Source organism: Leptodactylus fuscus, chromosome 7 (genome assembly GCF_031893055.1).
Source record: "Leptodactylus fuscus isolate aLepFus1 chromosome 7, aLepFus1.hap2, whole genome shotgun sequence".
In the NCBI taxonomy this organism is placed as follows: domain Eukaryota; kingdom Metazoa; phylum Chordata; class Amphibia; order Anura; family Leptodactylidae; genus Leptodactylus; species Leptodactylus fuscus.
Window position 1 is genome coordinate 23,952,782 of NC_134271.1, and position 15,416 is coordinate 23,968,197.

General features: G+C 43.9%; 1 protein-coding gene across 4 annotated transcripts in view; it reads left to right on the forward strand.

The window, feature by feature from the left end:
* SYT7 (synaptotagmin 7) overlaps positions 1-15,416 on the forward strand; it is a 310,992-nt gene that overhangs the window by 52,637 nt on the left and 242,939 nt on the right. The window lies entirely within an intron of this gene.

The window sequence follows — 15,416 nt, forward strand, 5'->3', positions numbered from 1 at the left end:
CTGCCCTGCACCGCTCGGTAAGTTTCACGTTCTGTTTCAGGCCGGCGTGACAGCAGGGTTGCCGGACACTTCCCATTCATTTCTATGGGAGCCGGCATGCGAGCGCTCCCCATAGAAATGAATGGACTGCTTTTTTCCATTCATTTCTATGGGGAGCGCTTGCATGCCGGCTCCCATAGCAATGAATGGGAAGTGTCTGTCCATTCATTTCTATGGGGAGCGCTCGCATGCCGGCTCCCATAGAAATGAATGGGAAGTGTCTGTCCATTCATTTCTATGGGGAGCGCTCGCATGCCGGCTCCCATAGAAATGAATAGGAAGTGTCCGGCAGCCCTGCTGTCACGCCGGCGTGTACGGCTGTGATACACGCCGGCGTTCCGTAATGTGAATGCACCCTTACGGTGCCTTTTATGTATGTATGGAAGCGGCACGCAGACTTTGCCGCCGCTTCCATCCATATATAAGGCGCACCGGACTATAAGCCGCACTTACGATTTCTGAGGAAATCGTAGGTTTTTATGTGCGCCTTATAGTCTGGAAAATACGGTACTCCTACATGTACTTAGTTAAAAAGTAGGATAGGATCCCTTTAATACAGCATCAGATATAGTATCATATTAAATCAATTGGTATATGGCGGTATAACGTAGCTCATACACCTCTGGTTTCAGAATGACAGCGCTTCCCAGTACAGAAATTTCTCGAAATACCCTCCATCCCTAAACCCACACTATCAACTAGTTTGTTTGAAAATCCCTGCCTTCAACCAACGTGTAAGCGACAATTTTCCGCGTTCCTGACACCGTCACAGCATTTGGCTTTTGTGATGCTCTTGGCGGCCGTGAATAAAAACTCAGTAAATTAGTAATTGTGCGCCCTGCGGTCTTAAACTGCGTTTTTTTTCAACCTGTGTTGTGGATAATGTTGGGTTGGCACAAAGCAAAAGGGTAAGAATAGTAGTTAGGAAAATAAAAACACATTCAAGCCATTTCTTTGCTGCCCACTGAAAAGACTTGTCCTAGAACATGTTCCGTGAAATAAATGCAGCCTTAAGTAGCGGGGTCTTTATTAGAAGTATTCCCTGCGTGCGGTCACATGGCGATTCGACAGGGTTTTATTTCAGCACCGTGGACAGCGGCAGGTCCTATGGATTCCCATCATTGTATAGAGAGCCCCTCGATCACGCGGCGGATACATTGCCCATCTGATAGCGATTCTTCTGGTTTCCCTCTAAGGCTTTGCGCTGTTCACATCATTCACTGAAGCTTATCTGCCACAAGGTTATAAATGTTTGAAATTAAGGGCCGGTCCCAATTCCCTCCCAAGCAACAGTTACTAAGAGAGTTTCACACCCAGACTTGCTATTATTGATGTGCCAGCTTCTCTAAAGTGAAGACGTCTTGGCAATTGTGAAGACAATACAAGTGCTAAGGGAGAATTACAGGGACATCCGGCTTGGATATTCGCCACCGCGGCACGTAACAGGTGCTTGGTTAAATAGGTGATATACTAATGGGCATATATCAGCCTAGATTCCTAGTATGAGCACTCACTAGAAGAAGAGCATATCGGCCCGGTCTCTAGAGAGACCATTATCAGGGAAGGTCCTACTGACAGGCTCCATTCATAGGTAAATGTTGACTTTCCCATGCTTTCTGAATAGGTGTTTATATAATACATAGCTGCGCTGTGTGCATTGCTTGCACTATTTGCTTTCTTTTAGAGGATGGTTTATGTGATATTTGCAGAAATTAGAGCGAGCGGCATGAATTATATATCTCCTATGGACGTACAAAAATAGCATAATGGAAGATGACAATACTGTTAAAGGAGCACATTGGAAACGTGACTGTGCACCTACATCTTAGGCTAGGCTCACACCTGCACTGGGGTTTCCATTCCTCGGGTCTTGTAAAATGGAAACTCAATCCACTTAAAAAGCGATAAGGCCTGGTTCACATCTGTGTTTGGTGTTCCATTTGGGGAACCCCCCAAACGGAATACCGAACTCATTGACAAGTGGTGAGCTTATGAAAGCACACGGACCCCATAGACTATAATGGGGTCCGTGTGTTTTCCGCGTGGTGTCTGCACGGAACATGTGGAGAGAAAACTACTTCATGAACTACTTTCCTCTCTGCATGACTCATGCGTACACCGCGCGGTAAACACACAGACCCCATTATAGTCTATGGGGTCCGTGTGCTTTCATAAGCTCACCACTTGTCAATGCGTTCGGAATTCCGCAAATGTGAACCAGGCATTACCCGCGAAGACCCATGGACCCTAAAGACTATAATGGGGTCTGCCAGGTGTCCGCGCGAAAAATACAGAGAGAAAAGTCCTGGGCATGGAACCCCCGAATAATGATCGAGCTCAGGTGTGAACCTAACCTTACATGTAGTTACTACTGTGTGTGTGTTTTTTTAACCCTTCTTTGCTCTGTAATGTCCTCACTTTCTGACATATGAAGAAACCACTTCCTGTCAGCAACTTCCTGTAAACCACTTCCTGTCAGCCACTTCCTGTCAGCTGCTTCCTGTCAGCCACTTCCTGTTAGCCACTTCCTATAAACCACTTCCTGTCAGCTGCTTCCTGTCAGTCACTTCCTGTCAGCCACTTCCTGTCAGCTGCTTCCTGGGTGACCAACTCCTGGCACACCCATTGATCAGTTGATTGAATGGACTGCAGCATTCTGGATAAGCACAGCTCCACACACTGAGTAGTGGCCGTGAAGGGGACTGCATTCGCTTAAAGGGATTTTCCCATGAACATAAGCATAGTCAAATTTTTAGACAATTAAAATGTAAAGGGTACCTGAGATTTCATGAAAATTTGAAATATCTGTAGTGTCTTGCTGGGCAGACTGTTAAGCCTTTCATCATAAGTTATCACTTTCACAAATTTTTGCTTTCAATGGCTTTGGCTGTGAGTTCATATGGTGCAGACGGTTATGAGAGTCAAGTTGCAAATGGCTGCTACATCTGGACATCACTATTCTGCAACCTATAGTTATTTAGAAAGGGACAAATCCAAGTTGCAATATGCCATCACTGTGTCCTACTTAGCCAGAGCGTGGCATTCTGATGGGCACGACCCATCCATATACTACATGGAGTAATGAGGAATCTCCATTGATGGTAGGGATGAGCCAATCTTGAGATTTCAGGATCGATTTTAAAATCCTATTTCCGATAATTTTCCAGCTGATCGCGGTCATGAAATCTCCGATCGGGATCCGATCTTTCCTCAATCCTTATTGTATATTATACTAGCATTACCCATGACATTGTTCGTGGCCCCCTCCCCCTGCACGACCCACCTGCAGCACGGCCCCAGGTCTCCTTTCCCCCCACCCACGAACCCAGCCTCCACGCCGTGCGCCAGGCTCCACCGATGGCGGCATGTTCAGCACTCCGCATATGCGACGCCATTTTTTTCATCTCGCTTGCCGGACTGCTTCAGCCTTTATAGCTCCGCCCCCTGTATGACACGCTCCAATCAGAGAACAACACGAAGTCTCAGCGGCCGGCTTGAGCTTCTACAGCTCCGTCCCCTCGATCGCTTGCTCCAATCAGAGAACAGCGCAAAGGCCTGCGATGACATCATCTCAGGTCCTTCAGCTTCCACCGACTGTGATTTCGGTGCTTGCGGTCGGTCAATCTATGAGGATGATAAGGCACCTATGTTTCATTCCGGGTGCCATTCTAGGTATGTGTCAAATTTGAGTGTAATCTGTTCGGCCGTTTCGGCGTGATTGCGGAACAAACATCCAAACACACAAACTTTCACATTTATAGTAGTAAAGATAAGGATATACAGTAAGGTTGAGCCGATCTTGAGATTTCAAAATCCGATTTTCGAACATTTTCCAGCCGATCGTTTTCTTTGACCGATTGCCGATCGGGATCAGATCTTTTCCTGTCCCGATCGATCAACCCTAATTGATTGCTAAAATAGGGGTCCTATATCCCTATTTTTTCCTTGTGGCAAGACCTCTGCCACAGGGAGTTGCATGGAGTACAAGGTGCCAATTCTGATGATCAATTGGGGTTCCTGTGATCAGGCCTACCACCAATGGTTGGGGAATAGCTTTATACTGTATTAGCAGAATACCTCTTTAATGTCGGATAAACTGTGTGTGATACAACACCATATGGTACATCCCCGTGTGGCCCATCAGGAGGTCTGTGTGCTTTCCCCAAGTCTCTTGCAGTTTCATTGATCCTTTATTCCCTACATGATTCCTCCTTACCGGAGGCGTTTAGCTATATTACATTCATGATAACACCTTTACATCTGATGTGACAAGCCCGGAAGGTATTTGTGCCTTATCCTATGATTCTCGTGTCAGGTGCTTTGCAATTCAGACAATCTGTTTTTTGTTTTCCCTAAACCTCTGCACACCTATAGCCGTCATCTTCTAAAAAGAACATGGCAGCACTCCAAAGTGATGAAAAAATGAACTCAAGTTATTATTCACTTTTTCATTATTTTGGAGTACCGCCACCTTCTTTTTATTAGACTTTTAGGAGATTGTGTCATACTTAAAGGGCATGTGCCCACCGCTCAGGACTTTAGTGCTGCTTATATTTTCTAACAAGTCATCTTTGATTTAAAAGAAGATTCCAGGAATATTCTTAAAGGGATTCTATCATTAAAATCCCTTTTTGAACTAAGAACACATTGGAAAAGTCTTAAAGGGATCCTATCATTAAAAGTCATTTTTTTGTCCCTAACATGTAGGAATAGCCTTAAGAAAGGCTATTCTTCTCCTACCTTCAGATGTCTTTTCCGTCCTGCCGTTCACTTGAAATTTGGGTTTTCTTCGGTATGCAAATGAGTTCTCTCACAGCGCTAGAGACTGTCCCCAGCGCTCAAGCAGCGCTGCCTCCATCTTCTTCAGTAAAGGCCTCTCCCTGTGTCTTCTTCCGGCGGTGGTTTCAAACTTCTAGGCCTCGGGAAAAGCCGACTGCGCATGCCCGCCGGCCACAAGAAAATGGCCACTTACACAGTATTGTAAGAGGCCATTTTCTTGTGGCCAGCAGGCATGCGCAGTCGGCTGCCCGAGGCCTAGAAGTTTGAAGCCACCACCTGAAGAACCCGTTCCTGAAGAAGTTGGAGGCGGCGCTGGAGAGTTCTATCACAGCATTGGGGACGCCCTCAGTGCTGTGAGAGAACTCATTTGCATATCTCATTTGCATATCTTCACCACGTCTTCAGCCGAAAGAACCAACTGCGCATGTCCGTCGGCCATTTTCCTGTGGCCTCTTACACGAATGTCCGTTCGGTCACAGAAAAATGTCCGATGGACATGTGCAGTCGCCTCTTTTGGCTGAAGACGCGGCCGATGACTTGGAGAAGAGGCGGTTGGGAGAAGAAGATGGAGACATCGCTGGAGAGTCTTCGGGGAGCACAGTGCTTTCTGAAAACTCATTTACATAAGGAGGAAATAAGAAGTTTCTCAGGAATGGCGGTGCGGATCAGAATATTAAAGGTAAGAGAAGGATAGCCTTTCTTAAGACTATTCCGATGTGTTCTTAGTTCAAAAATGGATTCTAATGATAGAATCCCTTTAACACTGCCTGACTTCTGTATTCCTTAAATCTTTGAGTCAGGCCATGTGACAATCTTAACACAGTTCATCAATTTTACCTTTCAACGTTGAGTGCACCTTCTTGGCCCGCTAGTGCAGATCTGACTGGCCTGCCATGAGTGGGGTATTGAGTAGAGTCGTTGGGGTATATATGTGATCCGCACTTTGGTGTCCGAGAGCAGGATTTGGCGACCAGGAAGACACACTAAGTGAAGACTAAATATAAGAATCCAAAGAGGAGCACAAGTGGAACCTTCAGTTCGGAGGGGTGCTTGGTTCCCAACATTAAGGAAACTACATCAGCCTGTTGGGACGACGTATAATGAATGTTTTGGCAAATGGACCACGCTTCTGTCATGTCTGCTGTGGTTTCTTTGGTGTGGCACTAAATCTGTTAGGGAGCCATGGTATGGTAATGTCAACAAGAAGAAAGCGGCCATTCTTTTGAAGTCCTGCACAACCCCTTTAAAGCGAGTACTGAACTTGGCTGTCTCTAGCAGTCCATAGAATTGTTTGGGGTGTAAGACCACAAATGCTGTTACATTCAAATGGGAACACTCTGGTCCCCTATACTCTTGATCCCAATAGTTGGACTTCATTGATCTAATATCAAATGGAGAAGGATACTGGAATATTCCTCTAATTGTTATTAACCCATTAGCCTTTGTATAACATCATGTTTTTCCATCATAAATGGACTTGATTTCTACAAACCCCAATCGCAATCCCATTACTGATATGATGTTAAAGTGCATGACTATGGCTAATACATTGCGGTGATGCCAAACCTTCCGCCTAGCACTAAAAATCACAAACCACATCCAGACGCTTCATTCATTTCATCCCATCTTAACTACTGTCTTATCTCAACAATGAAAGATATCCTTGTGGTTTATCACCTGATCCCGGAGTAACTGAGTAAGCTAAGCTCTTCTTTTAAGGCTGAGAATTTACAGATTGTGCTTCATAGACATAAATGAAATACTCTTAACCTGCGCGCTCGCTCCTCAAGGATATGCAGGTGGTTCTATTTATACACTGACATGCAACCTGCTCACAAATTGCAAATTTCCATTACAGCATTTTCATTATATGTAATGATCCAATCTGTAAACTGCATTAAAATGTGGTAGAAATTGAAGGTTGTACTGTATAAGTAGTCACTCTCATTGTATGAAATTTAGGTATGCGCCTAGTGACATGGCTGACGTCCATCTTTCAATATGGCGCGTGTAGGGTATACCATAAACAAGTATGCCTTTCATTAGATCACGCTCCGTCCTTTAGTAGGATCATATTAATAACCATTGGTCTTCACAGGTATGGCGCATCTCTACACCATGACCGTCTTCAGCTCACACAAGAAATCAGAAAGTCTTCTAATATTTCCCCCTGTCTGTGCCTTGAGTCTTACCTTTAAAGGGGTTGTCCCACAATGGACTTTTATTTAAGAGGATTTTCTGATACTAATGTCCTATCCTTTGAATAGTGTTTTTGGGATTTACTCCTTGGGACAGAGTTTGTTCATATTGCACTTGAAGAAAGGGTTTAGCCCCAAAAGGCGAGTGGTGCCCTGGTTTTTCTGAGGACCTTTCACCACCTCCAGCAATTCTAGTCCTTCATATCTGTGAATAGTCACCGCTGCACTGATTCCAGAGCAGTTGGAATTTTCTCATGGTTCTTGAGCAAGTAGTTTTGGTGCCTGATGTGTTATATAAGCTCTGTTATGTCAGAAGGGGCGGTGTCAAGCAGGGGGCGTGATTCAAATCTCCAATCAGAGGCAGCCGGTGTCAGAGCTCAGAATCACACCCCTTGTCTGCTCCTGCCTGACACCGCCCTCCTGACAGTACAGAGCCTAAATAGTATATCAGGCACCAAAACTAACAGCATTGATTGGTGAGGGCTAGAGAAAAAATTCCAACTGTGCCAGAGTCAGCTATAAACTGGAGTTGGTGGAGGTGATGAAAGGTCCCGACTCATCACAGGCTGTGATATCACCTTCTTTAGCCATCTTTGTCCCATTGAAGTGAATGGGACTGAGCTGCAATACCAAGAACTGCCACTATACCGTGTAGGGTGCTATGAATGGTTTTCACTATAGAGGCTGCAACACAGCTAAACAGGGGATGCCATGTGTCTGATATTGATGGTCTATCTTAAGTGTTGCAAAATCAATTTCAATGCCTTATCAGTGGGTGCCTTAGCATTGGCACCCCCATGAGTGTAGACGGTGGCCAAACTAGTGGCCATCTGATCCATTCAAAGTCTATGGTCCTGGCAGAATCAGCAACATAACAGTCTCCATCAGTCCACGGCTCCATTCCGTAGCGACAGGGTGGTCGAAACGCCAAAGCTTCTGTTAATGCCAAAACATTGACACCATTCAGAAAACATTAGGACTATATATATATATATATATATATATAGTACAGCTCCATAGAGTCTGGATTTTTGTAAACAACAGAGAAAACTATGAAATTTCTGATTTTTTTTGGAGCATCCCCTGGATTTGTAAAGCGAAATGATCTAAAAACATTGGCTAGTTATGCTAATGAAGTGAATCTTAAGAAGAATCCGTAAGATGGAGATGGTGCTCCTTATAGCATTGCAAGCCCACGCTGCCCCAGGCGTTCTCCAGGCTGAGGATGTCGCCTTCTTCGCTCCCTTAAAATTCTACTTATGATTTCCAGAATATCACAAAATACTAAAGTAATTTGGTATTTTATGACTAAGATGAAATATCGGAAGATCTGTCAGGTCACTTATACGGCGCTATGGAATGCATACAGTCCTGTTATAGGACTTTAGTTGGTTTTTTCTATGTATAGATACCTGTAGTCTATACAGAGCCCCTATATCTTCTTCAGTTTATAAGCCGGGACGTATTTGGACATTCACATAGACAATGGCTGCCGCCTCGCCGTACACCTTGGTTATATAATATTCGGGCATTCAGCCCAGGGATGTGACACAATCTTCATTCGTTTCGCTGTTTTTCGCTCTGTGGTTTCTTTCTTACAATTAAATTAAGAAATTGCAATCGCTTTCACTGCTGCGCTGTCTGCCGAGGTCACCTCATCCTGCTCAATGGTCTCCCTTTGTAGTGCCCTACAGAGCAAATACTTAATCCCAAGAGCTTACAGTCTTTTTACTTGATGTTGAATTGGTCAGTAATTTAACTCATTTGATGCCAGAACATGACGGGGTAAGGACTAAATTTTGTAGTGTGTATCACCGAGAGAAAATAAAAAGATGTCTATGGGCGGCTGATAGATGTGTAAGGTAGCCATTATAGATTTGAGATACAGATGTACAGGGCCACTTCGGACTCGATACAGCATCAAGTCTGTCTCCTCTGGTAGATTAGGATACCCGGACCCCACACTGATCAGCTGATCCTGCCTCGTCCTGGTATCTATAGCACAGGCTGGAGACAGCAGTTGCTCTACTTGTATTCAAGTAATAGGCCCTTATATAGGAGCAGAGCTTATTCTGGCCCCGTCTGGTGCAGTAGCTTCTGGCAGGATCCGGGTATCCGAGCTCCACCAATTGGATACTGATGACCTATTTAATGGATGGGCCATCTGTATAAAAAAAAAACACCTGGGGGACGGAAAACCACTTTAATGGTTGGCACTCAAGTCAACCTCCAAATCAGGTTGCGCTCATCTCCATGCTCAGTGCATGTTACAGACTCTGGAGGAGGATATATACTGTAGATAGTATGGTGAAGGTAGCTCGGTAGCAGCAATGGTTTGATCCCAACCAGTTAGAGACTGGGACACAAAATTTGGTGTAAACAGGTTTATTTAAAAAAAAAACAAAAAACAATAAAATAAATAAACCTTCACGTCAGGTACAAAAATAAGCAAAAAAATACAGCCTTAATGTCAGGCAAAACAAAACTCCTGCTCGTCCGAGCTCTAACTAATACAGAATCAGGCTAACTATATATGTGGTTTACTTCCCATAACACAAGTCTCAGTTTGCTCTCCAGGACAGACCCAGACGCTTCCACTCACTTCCAGGATCTGCCATGAAGTGCAGGCCCAGTAACGAGCTTCAGGACCCACACCTGGGGTTGAGGCCTACTCCAGACCTGCCCTGGACCACACATAGGTCAGAAACCTGGGGAGATATACCATGACTCCAGCACTCTGCCTGTCACCTTCTCACAACAGACAGACAGACAGACAGACAGACAGACAGACAGACAGACAGATAGATAGATAGATAGATAGATAGATAGATGGGAGGATGGATAGATGGATAGAAGGAAAGATAGATAGATAGATAGATAGATAGATAGATAGATAGATAGATAGATAGATAGATAGGAGATAGATAGATAGATAGATAGGAGGATGGATGGACGGATGCATAGTAGATAGATGGATGGATGGATAGATAGATAGATAGATAGATAGATAGATGATAGATAGATAGATAGATAGATAGATAGATAGATAGATAGGAGGATGGATGGACGGATGCATAGTAGATAGATGGATGGATAGATAGATAGGAGATAGATATGAGATAGATAGATAGATAGATAGATAGATAGATAGGAGATAGATACATAGATAGATAGATAGATAGATAGATAGATAGATAGATAGATAGATATGAGATAGATAGATAGATAGATAGATAGATAGATAGATAGGAGATACTTACCGTACATAGATAGATAGGAGATAGATAGATAGATAGATAGATATGAGATAGATAGATAGATAGATAGATAGATAGATAGATAGATAGATGGGAGGATGCAGTGGCGTAACTAGGAATGGCGGGGCCCCGTGGCGAACTTTTGACATGGGGGCCCCCCCGACACCGAAGATCTCGACCGAGTCCCTCCTACGCATTCCTGCGCGCTCTATTATGTCCCTTAGTGGCCCCTGCACACAGTATTATGTCCCTTAGTGGCCCCTGCACACAGTATTATGTCCCTTAGTGGCCCCTACAGGACTAAATACTGTCACCCGCTGACCGCTATACCAGGACAAATTGTGGATAAAAAAAAATCTGGTCCTGTGCATTACAATTTAGTAACTCCATGTGCCTCATATTAATAGCAGTTAACCCTATCATGTCCCTCACATTAAGCCTTGTGTACTTCACATAAGAGTTACTGATATGTGAGAGACATGGAGGTAATAATAAAGTATCTTCATTATTATTACCCCCATATGTCTCACATATCAGTAACTCTTATGGTGAGGCAAACAGGGGTTAATGTGAGGGAGATGATGGGGTTAACTGCTATTACTATGAGGCACATGGAGTTACTAAAACACAAGTAATCCCCCCAAATGCCTGATAGTAATAAGTAACCCCAGTACGTACCTGTGTAGCTTCAGTTTCATTTTCCTGGAGCAGCTTCTTCCTCTTCTCTTCTGTGCTGGACGGCAGGGATAAGCCCCGCCTCCTCCTCTCATTGGTGGGCAGAGGACAGCAGAGAAAGGGAGGGGGGAGAGAGGGGGAACGTCCTGCAGCGCTGACAGGAGACAGACCCGCAGCTCCTGTGTCTCAGCCGTTGCTGCAGCTTCGGGGCCCCCTGTTGGTGGAAAGTATTCCACCAACAGGGGGCCCCGATCATTATACTCGGGGGTCCGAAAAGACCTCCGAGCATAATGATAGCAGCGGTAGCAGCTGTCACCGGGCCCCTAATGTCCCGGGCCCTGTGGCAGCTGCTACCGCTGCTATGGTGGTAGTTATGCCACTGGGAGGATGGATGGATAGTAGATAGATGGATGGATAGATAGATAGATAGATAGATAGATAGATAGATAGATAGATAGATAGATGATAGATAGATAGATAGATAGATGATAGATAGATAGATAGATAGATAGATAGATAGATAGATGATAGATAGATAGATAGATAGATGATAGATAGATAGATAGATGATAGATAGATAGATAGATAGATAGATAGATAGATAGATAGATGATAGATAGATAGATGATAGATAGATAGATAGATAGATAGATGATAGATAGATAGATAGATAGATAGATAGATAGATAGATAGATAGATAGATAGATGATAGATAGATAGATGATAGATAGATGATAGATAGATAGATAGATAGATAGATAGATAGATGATAGATAGATAGATAGATAAACAGCGTCCACTGCAGCCCATGTTACTAAATGATCACAATCCCATTTCTGTTCTCGGCATTGTTGATTCCTATCTGCCCGCCGCTGGCCTCCTCTCCTGCCAGTATCCAGCTGGTAATGGAAGCCTCATGGGCTCGGCTTTCATAGAAACCTCAAATGCTCAGTGTTAGAGAGTAATTGTCCGCTATTGGCAGAAAATTGTAATGGTTTTAAGGCTAATGCCCTGGCCCTTCACTTATATCGTGTCGGGTCTCATTTGCCCTATATCTTCTACGTTGCTTACAGGGCTTAAATTGTTTTCCGTTTTTTTTTTTTTTTTCGTTCTGACTTTGTGTGGCTCTATGTGACGGCTGACATGCCGCTTATCTGAGGACTGACTCTTGTTCCGAGGTCGTCTTTATACACAGTATGCCGAGTTATTCCAAGTACAGACGCTGCCGAGGATGTGCACTGTAGACATTTGGCATATGGAGGTGCTATAGTGTAATACATTGCAAAAGCAGAAAATTACAAGATCTTTGGGAGGATTTTTTTTTCTCCTATATCTCAATACAAGGCGCCATTTAACCATTCACCGCTCTGCAGGAAGAATATTATTATTAGTTCCTTTCCACCGGAGCTAAAAATAAAAGAAGCTTCGTTTTTCACAAAAGATTTGTCTTCCTTTTCTTCTTCTAATTGGAGGCTTCTTGTCACCTGCTTTTTTGTCTTGCCGATCCGGAGACGCTGCCTTCCTTTTACCTTCCATGTCATTCCCTATCTATCATACTCGTATTCTGCACCATTCACGTGTCCGGGCCTGTGTGCCATGCTCTTCCTATGTGTCCATCTGCATTATTTTTCCATCATAGCAGAATTCACCTTGTTAAGATGTTCGTGCATTGGTAGAAAGGAAGAGAACTACGTAAACCCTATTAGTAATAGAATAATATACAGAAAATCTAATTATGGTCAGGGATTTTAGCCTAAAATTTGTGTTCTACCTAAATATTATTTCCATTAATGCATATACTGTATGTGCTGCTCCATAGACTGCGATGTCAAGGTCAGACAGCATCCTCCTCGATCGTACCAGGCCATATAGAAGTGCTGCCTCATCGTTATATCCTTTGTCTAAGGGGGGACCCAATAATATACATCATATAGGATTTACAGCTCCAGTTAGGCCCTTGAAATAAGAAGCACAGCCCCATACCATATGCAAAACTCTACTCTGTAGCGGCCTAAGGTCTTGGTAGGAGAGGAATCAACCAGGGGTGTAACTATTGGGGTAGCAGTGGTAGTGACTGCCACCGAGCCCGCGACATTAGGGGGCCCGGTGGCAGCCACTACTGCTGTGGATTATTTTTTAAATAGGCTGTTAGAGTAACATCCAGCCATATTTACTTACCGATCCTGTCCCCTGCTCATGCTGCCGACACTTCCCCTTCTGCGCAGGCGACTGTGAGCAGGAGCCAGGATCGCTAAGTGAGGCCGCAGGCCCATGAACCCCACAAACACTGTCATTATACTTAGGGAGTCTAATGATCGGAGGCCCAGGGGAGGTGAGTGAACATAAAAAATACTGTTACTTACCTCTCCTGGTTACAAAAGATTCAGTCCTACTTGTGTGACGTCCCAGACATCACATGGGCCGTGCTTGTGTCCTTATGCATCGCAACGCAAGCCCTAGCTCAAGTGACGTCTCTTCCATCATTGAAGAATTGCCGACATCAGCGGGGAGTGCACCGGAGCCCAGGAGAGGTAAGTAACAGTGTTTTTTATGTTTGTATCCTCCCCTGAGTCTCTGATTATTATACCGAAAAGACTCCAGAGTATAATAATTGTTGATGGGTGTCCACTATGGGGTATAATACTGTGTGCAGGAGCCACTATGGGGCATAATTCTGTATGAAGGGGCCACTATGGGGCATAATTCTGTATGAAGGGGCCACTATGGGGCATAATAGTGCGTGCAGGAATGCGAAGGGGGGGGGGGGACTGGTTGGTCCGGGTCTTTGGGGGAGGGGGAGGTGGGTGATTGGGGGGTCCCTTGTCAAAAGTTTTCCACGGGGCACATCATTCCAATTTACGCCACTGGAATCAGAAATACCTAACATCATAATGGGGAGCCCAGTTACTTGTACATTATTCGACTTGCTACTATATATGCCACCTATAGGACAATTTTATTTATTACGTTGGTTGTATTATAGCATAAAGATAATTATTCTCGTGAATGGACGGAAGGGGATTGAATGAGCAGCCTGCAATGAATGAGGGTTGAGTGATCCGGATCGGAAAAGATCGGATTACGATCGGCGATCAAGTAAAGTTCACGATTGCGATCGGACATTCTGACCCGATCTTTTCCAGCGAGATCGAGGTTGGAGGTTATCCCAAGATCGGCTCAACCCTAAAAGTGACTTTTCCCATAGAGAAGCATTGACTAGGGTTGAGGATCGGGATCGGAAAAGATCGGATTCCGATCGGCAATCGAGCAAATTTCACAATCGAGATCGGCTGGAAAATGATTGGAAATCGGATTTTAAAATCGATCTTGAAATCTCAAGATCGGCTCAGCCCTAATAAGAAGCCATACAGGCTGTAGAAGAGAACAGGACGACTAAAAGTCTGGTTGTAAGACAACTGGCTGGAGCCTGAATCTTCCCGCTGAAGATTTATCTTGTTAAACCTTGCCCCCTTGACTAGTCCATGTTTACTTAGTCCAAGATGGGGCAGATTAACAAGAGATTAGCAACTTTGTTTTCATCAGGATTTCTACACGACTGGCTCACCATCATGCAGAATATCCTTCCGACTGACAAACCTAGAGGTCATCTATAGAGGTCATCTATCTGTATTCCTCCATTACCTTTATCGTTCATTTCTAGGCTTAGTCTTCCTTTAATCTTGTGCATAATCCTGCCATAAACAGATCACAATATTTGTATGGATTGTAGAATTTCTAATGAAGACCTCAGTTGTGTACAGGTTTCTTCTATTAAAATACAATTATATCTCTATATAAACCAATTTACTTCAGAAAAATAAATGAAAATATTAATATGCGGGCTGGATATCACCTGGCTGTTGGGAATTATGTAATATTAATGAGCGAGACAATCGGTAGATTAGGATACAAATGGAAGAGCTTTAATTAATCATTGGATACACTAAATGTAGTCGCTGACGCTTCAGCGCTTTTAAAGGGACACGGCGCCTAGAGTCTAATCGCTATTTCAGCCATTTTTGGGATCACTGAAGACCCGTAGAAGAATATCTGGCACTTTGAACGCAGTTCTGAGAAGTCCGGGGCACATTCACGCCTATACGTGTGCGATAACATCAGCGCTTTTTATAAAGCGTTCTTTTATAAGCTTAGGTTTAGTGCGGCCTTAAAGGTCTGTCTTAAAAACGGTACAAATCACATGTGTAATACATGAAGGGTATGCCCCGAGCAGCCCATATATTGTATTCGGTTGCTGAATATTCTGTGTAATGCTCCATAACTACAGATACATACAAATGATACATTATTTTTATATAGTGGTATGGGATTCTTATAGGGAGGGGGCCAGTCTTGGTTAGTTTCATCCCTTGTAATGGGACACTTAGTAAAAGAGTCTTGGAAAGGATATAAGAAGTAAACAAACACCCTTCTGTACTAATACGGGGTCCAATTGGATTTCTACTAAAC